The sequence below is a fragment of the Beta vulgaris genome, chromosome 1 (assembly GCF_026745355.1).
Source record: "Beta vulgaris subsp. vulgaris cultivar EL10 chromosome 1, EL10.2, whole genome shotgun sequence".
Classification (NCBI taxonomy): domain Eukaryota; kingdom Viridiplantae; phylum Streptophyta; class Magnoliopsida; order Caryophyllales; family Amaranthaceae; genus Beta; species Beta vulgaris.
Genome location: NC_079202.1, coordinates 60,618,769 through 60,634,234, shown reverse-complemented (window position 1 = coordinate 60,634,234; position 15,466 = coordinate 60,618,769).

The window sequence follows — 15,466 nt, the reverse complement described above, 5'->3', positions numbered from 1 at the left end:
GCGCGTCGGAGGGGCTTTCCTGGGAACACCCCCGGGCCAGTTTTCCTTGTTTTGCAGGATTGGAGACTACGAGACTCGGATTCTAACCTAACTCGGGATTTGACTCTCACCTTAAACATATTACTCTTTTGACTAGTTTCGAGGTAGAAACAGTTTGGCGCCGTCTGTGGGGATACTACATCTCAAAGTCATGTACCGAGAGCAACATGGCACCCCGAAGGAAAACCACCCGAGGCTCACTGTCTCGCCAGCCCACACCCCTCCAACCTCAACAACCTGTCTTGGTCGAATCCCTGGCCCTAGACGACGAGGGATCAGCCCCCCGCGATGTCGAGCTCTCTGCACATGGGACGACCCAATCACAGTTACCATGGCCGACATTGAAAGGATAGCCCGATAGCTGTACGATATCATGCAAAGGAGTCTGCAGGAACTCGTAGCCGGATCCCTCAGTTCAATCAAGGGGGAAACAAAGAGTTGACTCGGGGAGAGTCTCGAGGCAGGAGGATCCCCAAACTCACGTTCCTAACCGGGACGGGCAGCGAGTGAGGGGAGAAAGGTCCCGACAGACCAACTCTCCAAGGACCCAGAACTCAGATGTCAGGCGCATCATTGAGGAAAATCGCAGGAGCAGAGCGGAACAGGACGCTCGGGAAGAGCCAGCTCATTAGGAGGATGATTAATCTACCTCTCGGGATAAGCAGAACAGCCTCAACTCTGGAGCTAATTTCCTCTAAATCCACCCGCCTCCACTCAAAGCGGAAAGGAGGATGCTCGGGAAGAAAAGGACCGAGAAGGTATTTCACATCACAAATCCCCGTAGAAAATGTGAAGGGACTCCCCTCGGATCCAACAAGCATAAATAAGAAAGATGCAACTCGGGCCCCAACAGGTGCTCAGGATTCTTCCTAGATATCATCACGAATTACCCATCACTCGACACTTCAATGTCGAGCCGGCGGCACATAAGCCTATCGGCGAGAAATTAAGGAAGCAAAAGGAGAGGCTCCCTCCCGGGAGTCCACCAACAAACATCATAATGCGAATGCTCATTAATCAGAAGCTGAACCAACTTATCCAAAAAGGGCTAAGTATCATTTATTGTGCCCTACTTGACATCCGAGTAGCAGCGTTCCGGTAAAAAAAAGACCTCATCGGGAAGTTGAGGCTCATTAGCCTCCCGAGTCGAGAATTTCTCCAATGGCACCCCCTCGGTCGTGAGAGGAGTGCCCAACCAGCTTAGCCAAAAAATGGCTAAGTATCGATTATTAGGACCTACTCGGCATCCGAGTAGCGTCGTTCCAACGAAAGAGACCTCCCCGGGCAGCTTAAAGTATCTCAACACCCGACTCGGGATCATCATGGAGGTCTCATTGGCCCCCGAGTTGGTGCACTAGCCTTCTCGACCTCAACAGGGGGATCAATGCTTAGCCTAAATTTGGCTAAGTATCTCAACACCCGACTCGGGATCATCATGGAGGTCTCATTGGCCCCCGAGTTGGTGCACTAGCCTTCTCGACCTCAACAAGGGGCTCAACACTTAGCCTAAATTTGGCTAAGTATCTCAACACCCGACTCGGGATCATCATGAAGGTCTCATTGGCCCCCGAGTTGATGCACTAGCCTTCTCGACCCTAACAGGGGGCTCAACACTTAGCCTAAATTTGGCTAAGCATCTCAACACCCAACTCGGGTTTACTATGGGGGGCTTATTGGCCTCCGAGCTGGTGCATTATCCTTCCCGGCCTTGCCAGGGGGCTTAACACCCAACTAGGGATCATCAGAGCACCCAGAAAGAAGGCGAAGTCTCGAACTCTTCCCCCCCATCCCGGGACCGACATGGTGCTCCAGACCAGGAATCTTTTTCAGGTTCCGCTAGACGATCGCTTCGGGAAGGAATGAGGCTACCCTATTCGTTCGTCCAACGTGGGGCTAATTGCTTGAACCCATCAGCTATTCCAATAAATGCATTCGATAGAGGGATGATGGTGTTGGTCATCCCCCCGAGTCAAGATTTTCTCCAATGGCATCCCCTCGGCCGGGGAGGAGCTACCCAACTAACTGTCATTATCCGAACAAATCAACCTCCTCGGGAAACATGGGGCTCATGAGCCTCCCCGAGTCGAGCATTCATCACGCGGTACCTCCTCGGCCATGCCAGGAGTACTCCATCACTTAGCAAAAATAGCTAAGTGCAAACAAATCAACCTCCTCGGGAAACATGGGGCTCATGAGCCTCCCCGAGTCGAGCATTCATCACGCGGTACCTCCTCGGCCATGCCAGGAGTACCCCATCACTTAGCAAAAATAGCTAAGTGCAAACAAATCAACCTCCTCGGGAAACATGGGGCTCATGAGCCTCCCCGAGTCGAGCATTCATCACGCGGTACCTCCTCGGCCATGCCAGGAGTACCACATCACTTAGCAAAAATAGCTAAGTGCAAACAAATCAACCTCCTCGGGAAACACGGGGCTCATTAGCCTCCCCGAGTCGAGCATACATCACGCGGTACCTCCTCGGCCATGCCAGGAGTACCCCATCACTTAGCAAAAATAGCTAAATGCAAACAAATCAACCTCCTCGGGAAACATGGGGCTCGTTATTCCCCCGAGTCGAGCATACATCTCGTGGTACCTCCTCGGCCATGCCAGGAGTACCCTATCACTTGGCAAAAATGGCTAAGTGCAAACAAATGAACCTCCTCGGGAAACATGGGGCTCATTATCCCCCCGAGTCGAGAAACTCATCCATCGGCACCTCCTCGGTGATAAGAGGAGCGTCCTATTAACTTACCCGAAAAACGACTAAGTATCGATAATTGGACCTACTCAGGATTCGAGTAGCGTCGTGAAACCTCCTCGATAAACATGGAGCTCATTAGCCCCCCAAGTCGAGCATACACTTCGTGGTACCTCCTCGGCAATGCAAGGAGTACCCTATCACTTAGCAAAAATAGATAGGTGCAAAACAAATCAACCTCATACTTAACCAAATAATGAGCTAAGTTCATTCATAACCAACTCGGGATTGCATATGGAGGCTCATTAGCCCCCGAGTTGGGTACCCCTACTTGGTCAATCCAAGGGCTCCCATACTGATATGTCACAATTATATATAGTTTTTAGATGCATTTAATTGCATTTGGAACTCTCTTTAGAGCATTTAGGTGCATAATGGTAAGTTGTGCTCTACTACTCCCCGTTTGCGTGTTTTGATCATTTTCAGGTTACTTTGATGCAAATGGATTATGATTACCTAAGATCAAGCCTATTAATCATTGAAGATGAAGATATCTTGCACAAGGATCACAATGCATCATTTCGGGACAATTTCGAGTTAGAATGAAGCAACGAGTTGGTGAAAGAAGAGTCAAAACTGACACATATTCACTATTTTGGCCATAACTTTTGATATACAATTTATAATCAAGAAATTCCAGTTGGGTTGGAAACTAGACTTCAAGGGCTTTCCAATGATAGGTCACATACCCCAATCCGACATCTGGTTCGAGAGATACAGCCTTCACAAGTTGACGCAAAATCACTGTTTCTCCGCCCGGTCGACCGGGCGGTTTTGCCCGACCGGGCGAAATCAATTTTTCACCAAAATGCAAGGAATGTTAGCCCGGTCAACCGGGCGAGAAAAGATCCAAAATCGCTTGCGCGCCCGATCGGGCGGATTTCGCCCGGTTGACCGGGCGGAATTTTTCCTTCGTTGTAAGTTTGCGATCACCATCGCCCGACCGGGCGGTTTCTCGGGACGCGTTTTTTCGGGTTTTTTAGCCGGTTTTGTAAAGAGGATAAATAGGTTTTTTATATTTTCGAGGAGATCTATCTTATTTTCTACGTTTTTTAGGGCAAAACACTTAGTTTATTCTCTCTACTTTTGTTGAACTTTTACATTGGAAGATTATATAGATCGTTGATTTCCTTTTCCATCGTTCTTCAATCATTTGGTATTCTTCTCTACTTAGTTTAATTTTATGAATTCTTTTACTTTGATTATGTTTATCGTTTTCAATATCATCATGAGTGAGTAGTCTATTTCTAGGGTTTAGAGAGGGAAGCCATGTTTATACCTTTTTTATTGTGATTTGATGTTCTTCAATAATTGGATTGAATTAGAATAATTCCTATTGATTTGTTATACTTGTTTAATTCATGTAATTGCGCAATATCATGAGTTATGTTTAGCTAATAAGAATTAGAATCGAAAGATCATATTCATTAGAGGCTTGTTACAATAGGTAGATTTGATTATGTTGAGCGACCGTACTGGCATATGTTAATCTAGGAGTTGTTAATGCCTGACCAAGGATTAGCGAAATATTTCATTTATTCGAACCTCAATCCAAGTGTTGTTGAACTATATTATATTGATTAAACTGGTATAAGCATGGTGGACCGATCGATTGCCCTAGGCTTTTAATTATTTGATAAATCTCCATTTTTCTGCGTTCTAGTTTATTTTAGTTTAGCTATTAATTAATCAATCATTTACTCTCTGCAAGTAGTTAGATAATTGACACAAATCTGTAGAACTCCTCTCCCTGTGGATCGACCCGTATTTGCCAGTTTCTGCTAAACAGACACCGTGCACTTGCGGTATATTTTAAAACACATCACATACTTAGCCAAATAATGAGCTAAGTTCAATCATAACCAACTCGGGATTGCATATGGAGGCTCATTATCCCCCGAGTTGGGTACCCCTACTTGGTCAATCCAAGGGCTCCCATACTTAGCCAAATAATGAGCTAAGTTCAATCATAACCAACTCGGGATTGCATATGGAGGCTCATTAGCCCCCGAGTTGGGTACCCCTACTTGGTCAATCCAAGGGCTCCCATACTTAGCCAAATAATGAGCTAAGTTCAATCATAACCAACTCGGGATTGCATATGGAGGCTCATTAGCCCCCGAGTTGGGTACCCCTACTTGGTCAATCCAAGCGCTCCCATACTTAGCCAAATAGTGAGCTAAGTTCAATCATAACCAACTCGGGATTGCATATGGAGGCTCATTAGCCCCCGAATTGGGTACCCCTACTTGGTCAATCCAACCGCTCCCATACTTAGCCAAATAGTGAGCTAAGTTCAATCATAACCAACTCGGGATTGCATATGGAGGCTCATTAGCCCCCGAGTTGGGTACCCCTACTTAGTCAATCCAAGGGGCTCCCATACTTAGCCAAATAATGAGCTAAGTTCAATCATAACCTCCTCGGGAAACATGGGGCTCATTAGCCTCCCCGAGTCGAGCATACATCACGCGGTACCTCCTCGGCCATGCCAGGAGTACCCCATCACTTAGCGAAAAAGCTAAGTAGCGTCGTGAAATCTCCTCGGGAACCATAGGGCTCACTAGCCCCCCCGAGCCGAGAAACTCATTCATCGGCACCTCCTCGGTCATAAGGGGAGCATCCTAGCAACTTATTCGGGATCCAAGATTCAGCATCCACGGGTCGGGAGAGCTTCTGTAAGCCCCCTTGCAAATCATAGACCCAACTCGGGACTTCCAGCCGCACCAAGTGCCGCGTCCTTGCAAATCGGCTGCCGGGTATCTCTTAAACCCAACTCGGGACTTCCAGCCGCACCAAGTGCCGCGTCCTTGCAAATCGGCTGCCGGGTATCTCTTAAACCCAACTCGGGACTTCCAGCCGCACCTAGTGCCGCGTCGCGCCAGCCCTACTCTCGGGTATCTCTTAGCCCCAACTCGGGTTGTCAAGCCGCACCAAATGACACGCCCCGCAAGCTCCACTGTCGGGAAACTATTAACGCATACCTAAGGTGTTGTCGGGATTTCAGCAATCAACTCGCACTGTCGAGGCTGTCGGGTAATCCTCACTTCAGCAATGAAGCGCTGGCGGTGGTACTGTCTCATGCCCTAAGAGTTCTTGGGATTGGGGAGGCGGGCACACCCCCAGAGTGTCCTAAGTGAGCTCTCGGGTTGGGGATGTGAATGTACACCCCTCTCGGGTTAGTCCCAACTCGGGAGTCAAGCCTCGGGCAAGCAAGGTACCAAGGTTAAAGCCTTGGAGGGGCACTCCCGTGCGCTTTGGACCTGCTCGGGGTTGGGGCTGTGAATGTACACCCCTCTCGGGTTAGTCCCGACTCGGGAGTCAAACCTCGGGCAAGCAGTTTAATAGTTTGGGGGAATTCATGAGACCTCCCTCCTCGGGAAACGTATACGTTGAAAAAGTTCGGGGGCGTTGCCCCCTAACCCCCACCAGGGCGTTTCACCCCTGGACCCCGACATGGTTAATCATAGCGCCAGATAGCTAACTCAACATCATTAAAACTCGGAACAAGCATTATTTTTCCGCCAATCAACCGCACTAAGAATGGCATACTCCGATTACTTGGCGTGGGGCTAATTGTTTGGGCCCATTTCTTGGACCGGCCCATCTACGACGAAGTTACTAAAATACCCCTAACATCAAGGAACATAATCCTCCAGCAGCTGGAGCCGACTAAAATGCCCTCATTCATTACAGGTCTCACCCTCTATAAATAGGGGTTGTCTCATCAGTTAAAGGTATTCAATTCTCACCTAACAAAACCAGAGCATCTCTCTCTAGACTGGATTACTTTCTCTCTCTACCTCAATCTCAACTGACTTGAGCGTCGGAGGGGCTTTCCTGGGAACACCCCTGGGCCAGTTTTTCCTTGTTTTGCAGGATTGGAGACTACGAGACTCGGGATTCTAACCTAACTCGGGATTTGACTCTCACCTTAAACATATTACTCTTTTGACTAGTTTCGAGGCGGAAACAATATATATATATATATTATTATATATATATTAATTATATATATATATTACTCCATTCATTTTCTACTTATTTCATTTTGAATTATACACTTTTTTTTTGTTTTTTTTAATAAGCAAAGAAAACTTAAACAATCCCCTTAATCCGATGCCAACCTAAAATGTCCTTATGCACGAGAAGAGAGAAATTGACATCAAACGGGGGAGAAAGGAAGTGAAGATCATTAAGGGAATGTCCACTATGCGCTATAAGATCTGTCACTTTATTCGCCTCCTGAATGAAATTTTGAACCTGACAATCATCAAACTTAAGTAAATAAGAATTACTGTAATAAAAACAATATTCTTAATTTCTCAAAGAACTTTCTAAATTTGAGAGTTTATAACAGCAAAATTGTCTCCTTCGATCACCAACTTAGTACTATCAAGGGATAAAGCTGCCAAAATGCCTACCTTTAGACCCCAAGCTTTAGCTTGAAGGATATAAATGTGAGAACCAAGAGACCGAGCCCCAGCCAAAAGAGGCTCACCTTTAGAATAGAGGTGATCATGGGCCAGGCCGCGGTCAAAAATTTTTGCCCATTGGTCAGGCCGGGGCGGGCCTAAATTCGGGCCGAATTTTTGTGTCCAAAGCCCGCTATTTCGGGCCTAAATTAGTGGGCTTTTGCGGGCCAAAACGGGTTGGGGCAAAAAATAGACTGAAAAGTCGTTTTTTTTTCTTACCCAAAGCCAAAAAAATATGACCGGGCCGAAAAATTATGCCCAAAACCCGGCCCAAAAACGGGTCAGGCCAAAATGATCACCTCTACTTTAGAATTACGAATAACAAAACCTAAAGCATAACTACCATTACTGAGTTTAGACCCATCAAAATTTAATTTAATGAGACCAGCGACAAGAGGGGATACAGATATATATGTATATAGGGGATCTTGTGAGAACGCATCTCTTATGTAAGAACACTTTATTATGTGACAACAAATTTGGGTTTAGAACATATGCAACATTTTTTTAGAACATACCTATTTTTTTTTATATAAAACATACTTAATTTTTTAGAAAATGTACGTGAAATACTTTTTAGAACATATGCAAACACGTTTTAGAACAACATATTTAACTTTTTTTTAGGAAATATACTTAACTTTTTATAACATACGCAACAATTTTTAGAACAACATACTTCATTTTTTAGGAAACATACTTATTTTTTTTAAAAGGAAACATACTTATATTTTAAGAACATACACAATAATTTTTAGAACAACATACTTCATTTTTTAGAACATATGCAATTGAGAACAACATACTTATTTAACTTTTTTTTTAGGAAATTTTTTTTTCTGAGGAAGTATATACTTAAATTTTTAGAGCATATATTTCATAATATATTTTTCTCCCATGTAAATTTTTTGCTTATTTTATTGATAATAAAAAAGAAAGGATGTTCTACGTGCTTGTTCTTATGCTCTAAATATAGTAAAATATATGTTACAAATAGTTGTTCTAGTGTTCTAAATAGTTCTTGTTGTGATCTAAATAGTTCTTCTTATGATCCAAATAGTTCTTCCTGTGACCTATGAGGTATGACCTATGAGGCTATGACCAAGTGATAACACCACCAGGTAAGCTGGAGACGAAGCTAAGACATGAGTAAAGTACCTCCATGATAGGCAAGTGACCCAAGTCTCGTGCAATTCGTTGCAAATTATTTTATTGGATTGCGACTAATTCAACCAGACAATTAACAAGTAGGAGGTAGCAAGTACCAAGTAGCAAATTGTTAATCACTACTTGCTCGGCTGTTGATTAACTGCCATGTGTGCACTCTATTCTTAAGTAATGAGATTCCTCATAGATGTATTAGGTTATTCTTTAAAAATCATATAGATTAGTGTTCTATATCACTTATTTTTTTGGATTTACATATATAAACTTATTTTAACTTTATTAAACTTAACTTATTACAACTTATCTATGTAATTAAGGCGCTCCGAACTTATCTAATCTTATTATTATAATTTCTAAAATAAGTTGCACTACTGAGCATAACCTTAGTATAGCTTTCTCATATTATATACTCTTACGGTCCTTGTAAATTTGTGAAGAAAAATAATATTTATTTCATAGTAATGTTAATTTATCTTAAAGTGTCTGATTTTCTTCTTACATTTTCATTCCTATCCAATACTACCTTGTAGGTGATAATGAGTGGTAACGAAATTGCTTCCCATTGGAGAAAAAACACAAGCTTATGATTGAGTTTGCTTTCCCATGGAGGAAAAAAAAGCACAAACTTCGAGGTTGATTTTTCTTTGACATAGAGGTTGAAATAATAGAGATATTAACGATCCTTCCTTGTAATATTACACTGGTTATTAGGCCCGGGCTATTCCCCGAGTAAGAAAACATTTCATTTATTAATATAATACTTTATGATAATAACACTAAATACAACTTACCCTAGTGGTTAAAACTTTAGTATATGTACTTGAGGTCTTGAGATCAAACCCTATACTATGCAATTTCTTAATTTTTTTTATTGTACATGGATTACATGAACTAAAACTCCCTAGGGAGAGCGCCACGTGACACAGTTTCTTGTTTTCGCACGCCTTTTAATATATTTGTATAGATATTAAATTCAATTCTCATTATCACCATTTATTAACGACTACCAATAAGGTCGTAATGCCATAACCAGGCATTGCATAAAGCGATACAATCAATCATAAAGCGGCCGGAGGCTGGGATAGGCCATGACCTCTATTATTAACGACTACCAAGTACTTATTGTATCGTAGATGAATTGGTTATTACACTATTACATGATTGAAACATTTCACAATTTGATCAACTTGCAAATTTTGACGGCTTTTGTCCAATGATGGAGCTCATTCTAAGCATATAGTTCCCGAGTTAAATACAAACCTGTGCCTCTTATGTCTTAAATATATCAGTTAAATATGGTACGTTTCCGCCACTAGATATTATTATACTGGCAATATATAGTACATAGTATAGACTACTTGCTAATTCTATTTATTAAGTACTCCATTCATGGATTTTTCAACGAAGCAAAAGGGCCCTGGCGCCATATCTGCATTGTTCGCAAGCTAAGTTTCGTACAGCGCGCAGGGCTACTTGCACCCCAAGTTGCATAAGTTGTCTATATACATATCTTCGTCATTTATTCCATCATTGTTCTTACTCTTTGTAAGACCGTTTCCTTACGACCTTACCTAACTATAATAAATTATACTTCTTCGCGTTATATAATAAGTAAAACATTCCTCTCACTCAAAAATTCTCACAAAAACGATAGAAGTATTTCACATATTTTTCGAACTGATAAAGTATTTGACAACTTATTATGTACCCGAATATATTCAAAAGCAATGAAATAAAAAGATTTGATTATTAGAGGGTAATTTACTTCTTTTTATATATTAGGTATAAGGTATATATTTCAAGTGTGTAACAGTTTATATGATTTTAACGTATTATGGCCTTAAATTGAAGACGACAGCAAGTCCTCTACATTACTCATGTAGTTATGTGCGAGAACGACTTCTACCACTGATTTACTAGGCCACATATAATTTATCCACTTAATCAGGCCTCCAAGATTTATAAATTTGCATTTATGCATATCACAAATTTTGTGAAAACAGACTATATATGTAGTTTTATAGGAAAAAAGATAAGTAACAAGATAGAGAATAATTGTTTTTATCATTAATAGTGCAAGTCTGGCCAATCCAAACGAAATTATTAATAACACCATTCGGTGCATATTATTACTAATTTAGGTTTTCTCTTAGTGCTATAATGTGGTCTCTACGTACGAATATATTTGTTGATGTCGAAGCATAAGAATATAAGGGTAATAATTAAGTACTCATTCCTATCAAAAAATGAAAATAGTACATCGTTATGAATTTAGAACTAACGAACGTTTGAACTATGAAGCAAGCAATTAGCTATATATATAAACCCCAAAGTAATGTCAATGTGTCATATGTATTCCTTCCTCCCACGCAATCAAATGACATATTAAACAATAAAAATATGTGTTATATGCCTCAAACAACCATATGTATATGTATATCAAATGAGACATTAAACCATAAAAGTGTGTGTTTAAAGACTCAAATACATGACCTCTCATTTGGTATGCAAATGCACTAACCAACTACACTTAGTACCCACTTAGTACCCACCTACGATAGGTGGGTAGCTATTCAAACTCAAATTTGCATCATGATCTTAAAAAGTAACCCTATACTTATACTTTCTCCGTTGTTTTTAACTTGCATTGCAACACTTTTTTCACTCCAATACAAAATTTGGGTAGAAGAGAGGTAGAGAGGAAAAAAAGGAGAGGGCCCCATGTAGTGTAGCAATGCTCATGTCGGTCTTTGTAGGGAAAAAAAAATCACTTAAAGACATATATTTTGAAGACTTTAAATGCATGTCATTAAATAATCCGGGGCGTATAATCCGGGACAACAACTAGTTGTTATTTAATTATCAAATATAAGTAGTGGGATCGTTGATCCTAAGCACAAGGATGCAAAACCTCATTAAGTTACTAGTACTATTAAGAAGGGATTTTTTAGGTGATTAAGAAAGGGTTTAAGACAGTGGTAATTGCGTTAGTCAATTATTATTTTAATAGAAGTAAACCCTAATAGGACTGATCTATTCATCCCCCCTCCCCCTAATTAAGCAAAGGATTTACATATCTGGATGACCACATGATAAATTGATCCACAATGCGATTTTTCATGTGCGTACGAAGATTAGATAATAACACCTGCACCTGCAAGTGTGACATCTTTCGAGAATATAAGTTGGATTATACGCCAACTATTAGCTGTTCTAGAATAAAGCGGCCTTCTAGATGGTATTTCTAGATGTACTGCATCTGCATGTACATATACTAGTATTCTTTTGAAACTATTTGAACGTAGTTTAAGTTTCAATTACAACTTCCTGTAAAAAAAAATATTCAATTAGTACTTGATCTTTTTATGAAACTAATATAAGGGATTGAAAATAATATTTATTAAGATTTTTTTTATATTATGTTTAAGTTTTCTTTAATGTTTCTCTTTAAATCTTTTTTTTTTTTTATATTGATATACAATACTCTTTCCATTTTTATCTGTTCTATAGAATATGGGAAGAAACCAATGCAAGTATATGTACTTTTTGCACTCTTAGCTCTCTCCCATACAATCTGAAATTTCTCTCTTACTTTCTGCTTATTTGTTGTTGCTCCAAATCTCCAATAAGTAATACCATCTCTATTTCTTAATAGATGTATCATATTAACTGGAAACACTTGTTGATTCACAATTTTGACCGTCAATATCTTGGTAATTTATTATAAAAATTAATATTTTGAAAATATACATTGAAATTAACCCAGTAAATTAAGATAATGACTTTTATTTTTATACAATTAATTTTATATGGTCAAAATTGAATTCTAAATAGTGTAAAAATTCAATATAATGCATCTATTAATAAAAAACTGATGAAGTATTCTCTATAGGAAATTTTTTCTAAAACATTTCAATAAATAAGTAGGGTTGATAAATAAAAACAGATTAAATACTTAGAAAGGACATTATTTATATAATTTTCAACTTTGTTATTAGTGTTAGTACATGCCTATACAATATACAAACTGGACGCAATTTATTTATTTCTATGGTTTGTTTGATGTCATTACAGGTAAGGTGGATGTACGTAGTTCATACTAATATAAAGAAATTTTTATACTTCCTCTGTTTTAAATTAACTGCAGCAAAAGAATATTTTATGTCTCACAAATAATATCTCTTTATTACATTCAATTAAAAACGGAGAAAGTATATAAGAAGTTATTAGATTGCATGTATATATATGTTGGCTGAATTTCTTATAGGCAAAATAATAAGTTTATATGTTATACTTATAAGAAGGTATTGGGTTGCATACTTGTATCTATATGAGTATATGAATATATGTTGGCTGAATTTCGTATTTGGACTACGTGTAACGCTTTTTCTCCTTCCTTAAAGAGACACTTTGACTTTCCACGTTCATGGTTTGTCGTTTCTTACAGCCTACTTTTCTTGATCTTTATGAATATGTGAAGAAAGAATTATGGATGAAAAGATTCTGAATTGGAGTAACTAGAAGAAGTCTCAATGTCATACCTCAATTATTTCTGATGTAGGCTAATTATTTAATAGTACTAACTTTTACGGTTGCAGTACTCTGATGAAGTGATAATCAAGAGTATTACTAATATAAGTAATAAGTTGGTTAAACAACAATGGAAAAGATCCACAAAAGGTATTACGTTACATAAATAATCTCAACTTCTTTTTAAAAATAATTGTAATTTCAAATTTGTCACATTTATCCTATTAGTAACCTAAGACAGTCGAAGTTTCTTTCATATTAAACCATATCACCTAAAAAGATCCTAGAGATAAAATTTATTTTTTGCAGGTAATAGACTTGATAGTGGAGAAGAGAGACGGTAGAAAATAAATTATTTTTTCATAAAGAAACTTTTAGTAATGGAAAATGGAAAGAAATTTCACTCAGGTGATATTGATAACATCAAACTTTGAATTATTCAAAGAATTTATCTAATTTTTAAGATTATATTAAGTCAAATTCTCTCACTAACGGTACCATTGTTTAATTTTTTTAAGTATTAATAGAGTAATACGGTAACAATCTTGTCACCTTTATCTCGTTCTTACATCGTCATTGACAGAATTGATTTGTCTCTTGTTACGCTTAACGCATAACCCAAATTAAATTTAAACACGCTCTAATACCAAAATTGTTTTGCACAAAATGACAATAAAAGGTATTCCGACTTTCAAATTTAAACATAATTTAACAAGATTCAAATGTATGGCATTTTGAGGTAACTAGAACCCTAAAACGATTTATATATCTCAACAACCTTGCTATTTGACTCAATTATATTATGAAGATTGGAGCATGATCAATGAGGTGTTTTATGCTTATGGACTGAAAACGTAAGCACGGGTTCTAACTATGACCTCCCATCTTATACGTCATTCTTGTCTTTCTATCTTTTAGGGGTGTCACTCTCATTTCTTCTCTCTCCACTAATTAACACCTCTTAATTTATTTATTTATTATTATTATTAAAATTTCATTCTAAAGTTTTAACTATATATAATGTGGTAGCAACCTATGGACAAAAAGAGAGAAGAGAAGAAACACGGAAAGAGGGGTTTGAACATTGAAAATTCTTGCTGTTTTCTTATCGTGATTTTTTGACTTTCCTTGCACTTCTTAATTTAGACAACAATAATAATAAACTAGCATTACATTACATGGATTACTCTAGAGATGGCCACCTAGTGTGGGCTGATCCGCGGGTCCTAGTGGGCCGGGCTGAAATTTCACGATCCAGGACCGAATTTGTGAAATTCACGGTTTGGGCAGGTTGGTTCAAGGGCTGAAAAATCTTGGCCCACTTCGGTCTGTTACCGGTTTTCACGGTTCGAGACGCGATTTTGGCGGTTCGTGGACCTACTGGGCTGGCGGGCCGACATGAGATTTTTTTTTTTCAAAATTATTTAATCATTGGAATCATTTATTATTGTTACATAACCTTTAAAATTAATTAAAATATATACAATTATTAATATTAATGAATAATTTCATTATTTTTGAATTTGATTGAATTCTAATATATGATATTTGATTAAAATATATACAATTTGATTAAAATATAATTACTTTGGTTCAGCTGGTCTGGTTCATGGGCCGGGTTGGATCGAGTTGGGCAGTTTTAGTAGCGGACTTTCATGGGTTGGGATCAAAAAATCTGACCCACGGCCCGTCCACCAATTTCACAGTTTGAGCTAGGTTGGACCGGGATTTTCGTAGGCTCATCCCACACGGCCCAAGAGGCGGACTGGGTTAGATAATGGACTGGATTGACCCGCACTATTGGTCGTTTAATTTCTAGATTACTTTTTTAAGGCAATGACATGGAGTATTTAATATTTTCTTATGTTGACGATGTATGTGTCTCAATACACTTCTTTGATTTCTTTTATTGCATATTCATTTAAATTATAACGATTGAATATTAATAAAGTATTCATTGAAACAGATTAAACATGACCTCACATTTATTTTTTCTTATATATTGAGTTAATTTTTTTGTCAATAATTTTTTTAACTTTAAAGATCTTTTATTGCATCTTAGTTTAAATTATAAACGATTTACTATTAATAAAGTACTCATTTATAGAAATTAAGCATAACCCCACATGACATGACTATATTTTTTTTCTCATATATATTAAGATTTTTGCTCTTTTATTTTTATTTATTTTCACAAGCTAAATTATTATGTCAATATGTTTATGTGATTAAATAGGAAGTAGAGTTGATCAAATAGGAGGCCGAGTCACCCCTAAAAAAATGTCCCTTAGTCGAATCGGGATAAAATTCTAGTCACTATTTTTTGCCCAAACCCCGTTATTTTCGGGCCAAAATTGTAGCTTAAAAACCATTTTCGGCTTTCTCAAAACCTATCGAAAGCTAAAAAATTATGCACAATCCCGGGAAATTTCGAGTCGGGCCGGGACAATTTGATCAGCTCTAATATAAACTATTGATTATTAATAAATGTTTA